Source organism: Cucurbita moschata, unplaced genomic scaffold, assembly GCF_002738365.1.
Source record: "Cucurbita moschata cultivar Rifu unplaced genomic scaffold, Cmos_1.0 Cmo_Scf00055, whole genome shotgun sequence".
Taxonomy (NCBI): Eukaryota; Viridiplantae; Streptophyta; class Magnoliopsida; order Cucurbitales; family Cucurbitaceae; genus Cucurbita; species Cucurbita moschata.
This window is the reverse complement of record NW_019268571.1, coordinates 1,170,026-1,182,866: the sequence shown is the minus strand read 5'-3', so window position 1 is coordinate 1,182,866 and position 12,841 is coordinate 1,170,026.

Here is a 12,841-nt window from a genome sequence, read left to right as displayed (position 1 = left end):
TTGAGATTCGAATCACTCCACAAGCAAGATTGATCATGTCGAGCTTGAATGATTCTATATGCAACCTAAACTACATAGAATTGCAAAGAAACTTACCCATTGGGTAAAGAGAAGCACAAATGCTTCTTTTACTATATTTTCCAAGTCTCCTTACAAATACAACATACATACATGGCTTTATATAGCCTCAAAATGAAACTACTAAAGGCATTCCAAGAGTTGTAACATTCATACTTAAGGGCCATAATTAACGATTATGTAATTGTAACTTAAAGTAAATTAAAAGCCTTAAAATACATTAATGAAATACAATAACTCTAAATTAAAATCCACCCCAAATTTATAACAAGAAACTTTATTCTTCTTCAATGTGGCATGAATTGAAATATCTTTTGATAATTTAAACAATATTTTCTTCACATCTTCATTGAAGTATATTGTATGATGGATGTCTCTTGGTTCATATCATTTGCAATTCTATGTAGTTTAGGTTACATGTAGAATCATTCAAGCTCGACATGATCAATCTTGCTTGTGGAGTGATTCAAATCTCAATCAAGTGTCCTTGCGTTGAGATATTTGATCAACAAGAATCATTCAAGCTAGACATGATCGATCTTACTTGTGGAGTGATTCGAATCTCAAACAATGTTCTTGCCTTGAGATATTCGATCAACAAGGTAATTCGAATCTTACTCCCCTTGTAGTGATTTCCACATATCAGTTTAGCTCTTCATACAAACTGAATTAAATAGAGGAATCCACATCTCAATCATGTAAAATTGATGGAATGAGAAAAGAGAATAAGGAAATAGAGAGTTATCCCGGTTTGTTGTTGTTCGTCAATGGAAGTTCTCTTCCCTTGAGCTCTCACGTCCACCTCTTTGCCCTAATCAATCCTTGTTGGTCTCCTTTTCGTTTTGCTGTCAACAGCTGCTGGATTAGGATTTTCTTCTTCTTCTTTGGTTTTACAGTAGTTAATAGCAGCGGAGGCTGCTGCTGTCTAATCCGATATTTCTCCCAAAGTGTGGCTCCCTCTCTTTTAGGTATCCTTTTTCCTTTTATAAGAGTTGTTTCTTCTCAATTAGGGCTGAGAAAGGATAAAATTGTCCACCTAGGATGTTTATAATTTGGTAGTCAATGATCCACGTGAACTGCTGATGTGCATTAAAATTTTCAAGTCATCCCCAAAATGTTTGCGTTCCAAATTGCTTCGGTATCAGAGTCAACAATTTATTTCCAGATGCAGGAAGTGTTGTTTCCAGATATGCTACAGCATCAAGGTTCAACATGAATGTTCTAGAATTTTACCAAATAACTTAATTAAGTATATAATTAAGCTCGATTTATGCTTGAACTTCTTTTCATATTAAACCACAATTGACTATTTCATGTATACTAATTAGAATAAATGGAGTAATTAATGAAAAAATAGTGAGTATGAGAGCAAAATTAACTATAAAATGACTTGAATAACCCTACTATTGGAGAGTTATCAATGACGTACTTGACATGCTTGATGCGCTTAATGGCATTATGATGAGTATGATGTGTTTGCATGTTGTTTGTCTTAATATGTTGATTTTTTCCATATTAAGCATGCTATATGATGATGAGTGTCATATTGCATCATGTCGAGAGCGCGACTTAGGACACAACCCTAGAAGTATGAAAATGATATTAATATAAATATCTAACGAGCATGTGTTACTAAGTGTAACAAAGAGATGTGACTATGGTTGTGTAAGAAGAGATGGTAAGATGAGAATTAGAGGGACCTCATGCATGTTGTATGTACATAAGCATAAGGATACTTCCCCTTTGTGATGATGAGTGCGGATGCGCACAATATGATGATGAAAGTGTTCATGGAGGAGCATGACACCAAGGATTCCGCTGACCTCCGAATGTCGCTACAGACAACTAGCTTGACCAGAGAGGGTTCGGGGGTGTGTGAGCCGCCTGGGGATCCACACTCATACGTGTGGGTTGTGTGTAGGGAAGTACTACACATCCACAGTATTTCGAACTGGAGGCCACCCCTAGTATGAGATGAGATAGAGATAGGTCCCTAGAGCATATTTGCATTTGATTGCATTTAACATGGCCTCTATAGTGGGGTCACTTATTGAGTATTCTTCGACATACTCAGGCCATGTGCCACTTTATTTTTCAGGTAAAGGCAAGGCGCCCATGTACTGATGATAGCGGTATCACGAGCAAAGACTGTGGCACTTACACAGCGTAGACTCATTTAAATTCCTAGTTTTAGGTTAGAATAAGTTGATTCACATTTCATTTATTTAAATTATTTTGTTTTTGTTTTTGTTTTTCTTTAAATCTCAGTCTTTCGCATTAAACATGTAAGACCATAGCTGTGTTTTCGAGAGATAGAAGATGTTTTAAGTGTTTTCGACATTTATACTATAGATGAAGTTTTCTTTTAAAAGTTACATTCCTCATTTTAGAAGAGCATCCGACGTTAGTAGCGACTTTGAGTAAATAGAAATTTATGGATGAATTGGATTGAAGGAGGAATTGGAAGAAAGTTGGACAACAACCATGAGATTCATAATGTGTCGAAGATTCAAATGTAGATTATTGACAATTTCATTTGACTTTCCAAGAGATTTTGAAGAGGTTATATTTTTAAAAGCGTAGAATAGGTTTATTACACTGAGTTTTTTTATTGGGAGAAAGGAGTATTTCCTCCCGGGTGCCAATGAGTGCATGAGAGAAGAATTTTGCCAAAAGAATTGAGGGATGGGGACGTATGGTTCGACTGCTTAGACGTTGTCGAAGTTAGTGGGAGCTCACGACATTCTAAGCAAGGATGGCTAGAGGCCTTGTAAAAGCTCAATCTCACCGCTAATAAATATTGTCCGCTTTATTCTATTTATATATCGACATCAACCTCAGGTTTTAAAATGAATTTGCTAAGGAGAGGTTTCTACACCCTTATAAGAAATGTTTCGTCCCCCTCTCCAACCGATGTGGGATCTCATAATCTACCCCCTTGAGGGCTCAGCATCTTCGCTAGCACACTACCCGATGTCTGACTGTGATATCATTTGTAACAGGTCAAGCCCGTTGCTAGCAAATATTATCCGCTTTGGCCCATTACGTCTCGTCGTCAACTTCACAGTTTTAAAACGCATATGCTACGGAGATGTTTCCACACTCTTATAAGGAATGATTTGTTCCCTTCTCCAACCGATGTAAGATCTCATAATCCACGCCCCCTGGGACCAGCGTCCTCATTGGCACACCGCTCGATGTCTGACTCTAATACCATTTGTAACAGCTCAAGCCCACTGCTAACAAATATTTTCTGCTTTGGTCCATGACGTATCGCCGTCAACTTCACAATTTTAAAATACATCTACTAGGGAGAGGTTTCCACACTTTTATAAGAAATGCTTCGTTCCTCTCTCCAACCGATGTGGGATCTCACATACCTATTTCTAGCCATGTTATTTCTCGTACATCATGGAAAAAATATGGCTATGGATGATTTCTCTGTGTTTCTTGCCAATGAGTCTATCACTTTGCTTAAAGGACCAATATCAACCAAGTTCGCTAGCCATCGAAAAATATGATTTTCGACCTACCAGAGTCTAATTTTTAAATCATTTTCACTAGTTTCCTCTCTGGACTCATTTTAGGACTCACTTGATGAATTTGAGAGGATCCAGACTTCCAAAAGCAAGAAAACCTAGCATCTAAACCTTACAAATACTTTAAAGTATCCATCTTGAACTTTTTTTTGTACGAATTTATTTTTAGGGTCGACTTGGAATAGCATGAGCATTTAGTTATGAACTTCTATCCCGAAGTATGCATGTATAAGCCTAAAAATCTCTAAGATTTTTATATTAGATTGTATTTAGAATCTCGTGACCTACAATTAATTTTCGTTGTACATGAACTTTGCAAGATGGATTAGAAAATTTACCTAAACTAGGTACGCAACCATTTTGACCCTTAGCATTCCTCTACCCTATCATCCTTAGTGATGCTTAGTATCAACCCCCTTTGTTATCCTTCTTTAGGGGCAACCTCTATTCTTCGGTGACGAACACCAAGTGGTGGAGTTACTTGTTCCACGACAACCTCTAGCGCTTGAACCTCTCTCACTTTGATAACGTGAAGTGTGACAACTTAGACGCGCTCTTGTGCCAACTCCACCCTCGACGACAATGTTAGTGAAAGACTGAGTTATTGAATGGTTGATAAGAAAATTGAATTATGAAGAGTAAGAATGCTCTATATATACACCGAGAATACAAAAAATTATTTAGAAAATCTACCTAAAAATCTGAAGAAAATCTGGTAACAAACCAGTGCTCAAATCAAAACAAAATTAAATCAAATCAAAACTAAATCTAACTCCGGAGATTTAATTAGATACTAACTGACAGCAATCTAAACAAATACGTGATCTTTAACACTCCTCCTTGTTTAGATGCTGTGAACTTCAAGCTTTTTTCTAAACACCCATCTTGCTCCAATTATCTTTTTGTTTAGAGGTCGATCAACCAACTTCCAAGTTTTGTTTTTCTCGATCACTGAAATCTCCTCCTCTGACAAGTACATCATCAACCAAAGCATCTTGTTGTTCATCCTCAAACTCTTTTAGTCGTTCATCTTCAGACTCTTCTAGCATGCTACCAAAATGAACATCTTGGCTCACAATAACATGACTAGTGTGTGGTTGAAAAACTCTGTAAGCTTTGGATATAGTGCTATACCCAACAAAGATGTCAACTTCTGACTTTTTGTCAAGCTTATCACGTTTGACCTGTGGAATGTAAATGAAGCAAGGAAACCCAAATAGTCTAAGAAACTTTAAAGAAGATTTGTAACCATACCAAACTTCAAATGGTGTCAGGTCCACAACTTTTGTTGAAATTCAATTTTGCAAGCACATAATAGTGTTTGCTGCTTTTCCCCAAAAACGTTTTGGAAGATCCTTCTCATGAAGCATGCATCTCGTTATCTCCATTATGAATCTATTCCTCCTGACGTCATTCTATTGAGGAGTGTATGGTGTTATCAATTGATGTTCAATTCCAACCTCTTCACAAAACCTGTTAAAATTTTCTGAAGTGTACTTCTTGCCGTTATCTGATCTTATAGTCTGAATTAAGCATACACTTTCATTCTTAACTTTGGCTTTGAATTTCCAAAATACACCCGCAACTTCTGACTTTTGCTTCAGCAAGAATATCCAACACATTCTTGTTAGATCATTAATAAAAGCAATGTAATAAAGATTACCATTTAATGATGGTGTTTGCTGAGGACCACAAAGATCAGTATGAACCAGCTGCAGTTTTTTCGAGGCTCTCCATGCCTGTTTAGGAAAGGGTTTCCTATGTTGCTTCCCAAAATTACAAGTACGGCAAGGAGGCATGTCCTCATCAATGTCAGTGAGTTCTTCTACCAACTTCTTTGATTACATCTGAAGCAAACCTCGATGATGAAAGTGTCTAAGTCTTTTGTGCCAAATCCCAGTGGCACTAACTCTGGGTATAAAGGCCGTCGAATTTAGAGCAAAGCTTTTTCCTTCCATTTTAACATTGAATAAGTCTTTGCCACTAGCATCTTTGATCAAGCACTACTTATTCTCGAATAACACTTTATAGCCTTTATCAAGTAACTGACCAACGCTTAATAGATTTTGATCAATTTTAGGTACAAATAAAATATCTGGAATAAATTTTGTACCTTCATAGCTTGTTATAGCTACTGTGCCTTTTCCCTTGACTTCCAAGTGTTCACCATTGCCAATCCTCACTCTCTTGACTCCAGTGTCTCTTAATTCCTCAAAAGACTCCTTGTCATATGTCATGTGATTTGTGCACCCACTGTCAATCAACCAGCTCTCGCTTGATTCTTTACTTGAGGAAGAAGTGACCATACACAATTGATCTTCTTCTTCTTCTTGATCAACTACCTGTACATCTACTTCTTTCACCTGATCTTTGGCTTTGCAGATCAGAGCTTCATGTCCAAGTTGATTGCATTTGGAGCAGAAGGTGTCAGGTCTTCTCCAACACTTGTATGGTGGATGACCTTTTTTCTCACAATGGCGGCAAGGTGGATAGGATTTTTTGAAACCTCCTCCTTTTGTCTTCTGATAATTGGTAGATGAATCTCCATATGTCAATTGATTTTTGAAATTTTTATTGTTTTTATACCTGCGGCTGTCTTGATGCTTAACAAGTAAGACACCTTCAATCACCCCTTCTTGCCTCATAGACCTCCTTTGCTCTTGTGCTTGTAAAGCATTCAAGAGCTCTGTAAGAGAAATCTTTGACAAGTCTTTGGTGTTCTCCAGAGTAGTAATGGTGGCTTCAAACTTCTCTAGAACAGTGACTAGCAACTTTTCAACGATCCTGGAATCATTTAATACAGAACCAAGCAATCTCACCTTGTTGGAGATACTGAGAAGTCTGTCAGAGTACTCTTTCACCGATTCTGACTCCTTCATATTCTGTAACTCGAAATCCCTAATCAAATTCAGGGCTTTCATTCCACAAATCCTCTCATCTCCTTCATATTCAGCCTTGAGATAATCCCAGATTTCTTTTGCTGTTTTGAGGGACATTATTCGCATGAAAATCATTTGAGATACAGCGGCAAATAGGCAAGCTTTCGCCTTTGATTTCCTTGTCTTCTTTTCCTTCTGTAATTTGATTTGTGCTACAGTAGGATTTGCTGGAAGCGGAGGGACCTAGTAATCCTCTTCTATTGCTTCCCAAAGATCCAAGACCTCCAAATAAGTCTCCATACGAACTGCCCACATTTGATAATTGTCTCCATCGAAGACTGGTGGTGCAACAGCTAAAAAACTTGATTCTCCCATTTTGATCTCACAGATCCCTTAAGAAGATAGCTCTGATACCAATTGTTAGTGAAAGAATGAGTTATTGAATGGTTGATAAGAAAATTGAATTATGAAGAGCAAGAATGCTCTATATATACACAGAGAATACAAAAAAAATATTTAGAAAATCTACCTAAAAATCTGGTAACAAACCAGTACTCAAATCAAAACTAAATCTAACTTGGAGATTTAATTAGATACTAACTGACAGCAATCTAAACAAATACGTGATCACAACCGTATAGTCTTACTCATGAAGGTAACATACCCGATTTACCCAAAACCATGACAATATTAAATCCCCTCACATCACGAAATCACTGTGCCACTCCTCCCTAAGTGACTAGCCATGTTTCCTTTTTTGGTGACTACTCCAAATTGTAGCTTCTTCCCCTCATTCCAACTACTACGAGATGATGACAGCAAGAAAATATGGCTTGTGTTTTGACTCGTTCTATCACTTTTCATATTTGTGATCAAATATGTTGTAACCATTGAATCTCTTCTATTTTAAGGTTCAACTAGTTTTGGACAACTTCCCACACATTTTAGCAATGAAATAAGTCCTTTTCTTAATATGTTTTTAAAAAAATGTCCAGTGAAATTGATGAAAGTATTTGAGACTCGTTTTCAACCCGTGAAATGTTAGAATTGTCCAAAGTTTGCTATTAATGATTTTACTTTATTTTATTTTATTTACAATATAACATTATCCATTCTAGGAAAAATTCAAAGTTATTGGTGTACTCTTAAACAATACGTGGTTGACATATGCAATGATCTAATTTTCTAGACTTTGAATCTCATCTCGTGAACTAAAAAGAGGAAGAAAAAAGCAAATAAAAATAAAAGATGAAAATCTAATAAAATTTAAATTAAATAAATACAACAACACCAAAATTAAATACAAAATAAAAATCAATGATAAGACAATGACTTTCAAATTTATTACAAATTAGGAAAGAGGTTTAGTGTATAATTACAAATAGAAATACAAAAGACTCATATACAAAAATAGTATGGAAACGACACTCTCTATGACTTCACAGCTCTCAAATGCTCCTCAACTTCGACTCGCAGTCTGCAAACACTTGAAAAAAAGAGGGAAAGATGTGAGTATAAAAATACACAATAAGCAACCTACTTGTAAACTCTCATCGCGTGCTTAACCCAATAGGTATCCACAAGCTTTACTCTAAACTCTAAGAAGTTCGATTAAGAAACTTCGAGGCACGTGAGCAGGCCGAACTTCCTAGAATATTTTCTCTAGACACAAAGCTTCACTCTAGGTATCCACAAGCTTGTGTCTAGGAAGCTTCACTATAGACATCCACAAGCTTCACTCTAGATCCACACGGTTAAGTTCGAAGGTCTAGGAGTTCACGATCCATAAGGATATTGAGCATTTTCTTAACCAAGTTGTAAAGGTTGTTGTGACATCCGAAAAAGAAAGAGGTACATAAATGAAACGAGACCACATTCGAATGAGAGTAATCTTGAGGTTAGGATCTCATCACGGTAGGTAAATACAAAAACCATCAAATACTAATTCCGAATTTTGAATCCTAGACATGAGGCGTTACACATGATATAAGAGTGATAGCTCTCCCAAATAGATGTAGCTCGAAAATGAACAAAATAGAAGTTGGTGGACATGTAATGCTAGAGTAAAGAAGATGATATGATAAGGAATCACTACCAGGGGAGTAAGATTCAGATCAACAAGAGATTCGAATCACTCCACAAGCAAGATCGATCATGTCTAGCTTGAATGATTCTTGTTGATCAAATACCTTAATGCAAAAACACTTGATTGAGATTCGAATCATTCCACAAGCAAGATTGATCATGTCGAGCTTGAATGATTCTACATGCAACCTAAACTATATATAATTATAAATAAACTTAGCCATTGGCTAAAGAAAGTACAAGTGCTCCTTCTATATATATTTTCCAAGTCTACTTACAAATACAACATATATGGCTTTATATAGCCTCAAAATGAGCATTCCAAGAGTGGTAACATTCCTACTTAATGACCATAATTAACTATTATGTAATTGTAACTTAAAGTAAATAAAAAGTCTTAAAATATACAATTACTCTAAATTACTCTAAATTGTAATCCACCCAAAATTTATAACATGAAACTTCATTCTTCTTCGATGTGGCATGAATTGAAATATCTTTTGATGATTTTAACAATATTTTCTTCCCATATTCATTAAAGCATATTGTATGATTGATGTCTCTTGGTTCATATCAGAAGAGATATATGAATAAACCGAGATCATATTCGAATGAGAGTGAGAGTGAAGCCTTAAGAAAGACTTAAAAAAATTGAAGTCAATACCTATACTAATAGTAGTACCGATAAAATACAAACTCAAACCATTTCAAAATGCTAATTGAGCGGTGCAAATGTGACTTAAGTGGGCACACCCATGCTTGCAACATTATCAGAATTGCTTTCTATTATTTGGTTCGTGTCAGGGATGAATCCATGTTGGGGGAGTAGGTTCATAAAGTTATTGCCTTTTTTTGTATACTCTTTGAATTTGACACGTTTATTCGTTGGGTAGAGAGGGCATGTTCATGCTCGTGAAAAACACTGCCCAAAGTTTGTCATTTTTTATAACATTGTAATTAAATTACTTCATCCAACACAATATTATGTATCATTCCATTTAAACAATTATAAATGTAGTGTATGACCTTTTAAACTTTTAAATTTGTGTCTATTAAATATCCTATCTAAAAAACTTAATTATATCTAATTAGACCTTAAATTTCTTTTTATTATTTTTTTTTGTTATTTATTCAATTTAAAAAAATATTAAATAGGTTAACTATTTACAAGACATGAAATTAAAAAATAAAATTGAAACACATAACAAACAACTTTTAAAATTGTTGGGTTTTATGTAAAACTCATCGTTTGTAAACAAAAACATATTCTATTTTCAATAAAGTTATTATTGTTGTTTATTCAGTAAACATTGTTATTGAATAAAGTGAACTTTACGATTATTAATCTAAATCCAATAAACTAAGAACATCTGACTATAGTATGATTACTTGAACTATATGTAGAGACATAAGAGTGGATCAAGTTCAAGTATATANGAGTGTCAAAATTTGGTGAACTCAATCTTGCATGTTTGCCACATAATCCCTAACATTTGAGTGAAATTTTGAGTGTCAAAATTTGGTGATCCATGACTCTATAAATAGAGTGATCATGGTACATGGAACATATTTCTTTTGGAAAATACCTTGAGAAAAACCTCTCACAAACTGTCTTGATATACACTAAATCCCTTCCAAGTTTAGTCACTCACTGGATTCCACAATCCCGTTCTAAGACCGGAGAATAGTGGAGAAGACACTAGTGGTGGTTCGAAACCGGTTCGTGAGGAAAAAGAAACTTGAGCGACAAAAGGTTAGTATTCAAACTCATTGAGTTTTAATGCTTTTGAACATGCTAGCTAATTTACTATNTGACTATAGTATGATTACTTGAACTATATGTAGAGACATAAGAGTGGATCAAGTTCAAGTATATAGTCAAAATGATCTATAGTATGGGAATAAGGCTGAGTACCTTATCCTGGGGACACTATGGATGCAGCTCACTTTTGTACATGACATAAATAATGTGATCACTAAATTGTACATGTGGAGACATGTGAGTGGGNAGAATGCTTAAAATCTAAATTACTTCCGCATGTGTTATATTAACACCATAAAAAATCACAAGAAAATACTCCTCGTTTGATGTGTAATGCCATTTGAAATCGAGGTAAGTGGTAGAGTGAGAACCTGCTGTACAGAGAAGACAATCTCAAGAAAGAGAGGAAGAAGAAGATTTCCTAGAACAGCAGCAACGTCAAGTACAGTAGCATCACCTAGCGTAGCTTAACATAATATGACACATGTAGGGGTCATGGGACACGTGTCACCATACATAGAACAATTCTTCCAACGAAATCAATACGGGAGTCGGTTAATAGATTAGCTTAAGCTAGAGTCACTAATTTATCTTTAATGAAAGTTTTATTCTGTCATTTGAAATCCAAGTCAACCTATGTAAACCCACAACATCCGTTTCAAGTTCAAACTTTTGAATAACCGTTTCTCTAAATTTTAGAATGATCCGCGTGTTAGATTTCATGTGAACATTAGAGCGTTTGTTTGAAGATAGTCTTGACATGTTTATATATATTTCATAAAGATCTCATTTTCTATTGTTAGTATTTCAATAAAGACTCTGATGTGTCACATGGGAGCCCAACCATATAAAAAATAGGGATCTGTAAAAAAGGTAAGCAGTTATTATATATAAGTCTAGTTATTTTAAGTTACAAGATCAACCCTTTCTTATCGGTTAACATTTCAAAATTCATATTTTTTTTTAATAGTCCTCTTCTATAATTACTGTATTTCATGTTTTTATTGTTTCTAAATTGTATTCGATAAATTTTAAATTAAAACAATACATACCAATATTTTTTCGCTTCAAGCATTTGAATAAGGAGACCAACCAATATTCTTTTGCTTCAAGCATTCGTTTAAGTCTATAACATCGTCTATGAAATATTTTAAATGAATGCTTTTGCACATCATGTAATGTAGTAGCGATTTTATAGAGTCGTTACACTACTAGTATGCCCACACAAACTTAGCAAAAATGAAGTCCTAAAACCATTAAAAAACAGTAATCATGAAGTCCTAGCCTGTAATCAATTCCCAAACATCATAAACCATTCAATAACCAGAGTAGAAGATATATCATCCTATTAAATTCATATCTTAAAGTTCCAGCGATCGTCTCTAATTGAACACTATTTTTATCATTTTTAACATAGTATCAGAGCACGAGAAGAGGAGGAGGAAAAAAAAAATGACAGAGATCAAAACAGAGGACTTTCGATCTCACTTCTATTTCTCATTTTTAACATGGTATCAAAATACATTCTTAATCGAAAATACGTATGGAGGGGAATATGAATTACTTAGTTGGTAGGATAGAGCAAAAGATGAGAAGAGGGAATATTAATTACTGTATGTAATCAGAGACAAAATAACGAGTATTGCATGTAATTAGAGACCCAGAAAAGAGCAGAGAACGGATATCGATGTGGCTTTGCATGTTACAAAATTGGCGTTCCATGCACCTCACCCATAAACACGTCACTTTAGTTCACTTTGTGGTCTTTTTTATTTCATTTTATTTTATTGGAAACAATTTCGGTAATGTCCATTTTCACATTAAATTTATTAAAATTTATATCAAATTTTTTCTACTTATATTTTAGTTTTAACTCTTAGACAAGTCATGAGAGATGTTTGTAAATTTAATTTGGTGGGTTCCATAGTTTTAACTCTTAGACAAGTCATGAGTATGCTAAATACTTTGTAATTATTTATTCATTTAACAATGTTTCACATTTATAATTACCAGGTTCATGAACCAAACTTTCTTTCTTTTTAATGAAAAACAAAAATAAGAATAAAGAAGATAAATTAATAATATATTATTATTATTATGTGATGACAAGTACAATTAAAATAAGGAAGTCCACTCTGCCTTCAAAACGTTCTAATCAAATCATCCATAGAAGATAGTAATACGTGGACATCACTACAAGGGGAGTAAGATTCGGATTACCTTGTCGATCGAATATCTCAAGGCAAGAATATTGTTTGAGATTCGAATCACTCCACAAGCAAGATTGATCATGTCTAGCTTGATGATTCTTGTTGATCAAATATCTCAAGGCAAGAACACTTGATTGAGATTTGAATCACTCCACAAGCAAAATTGATCATGTCGAGCTTGAATGATTCTACATGCAACCTAAACTACATAGAATTACAAACAAACTTAGCAATTGGCAAAAGAAATGAGAGAACGGGTGAGTATAAAAATACTTAGTAACCAACCTA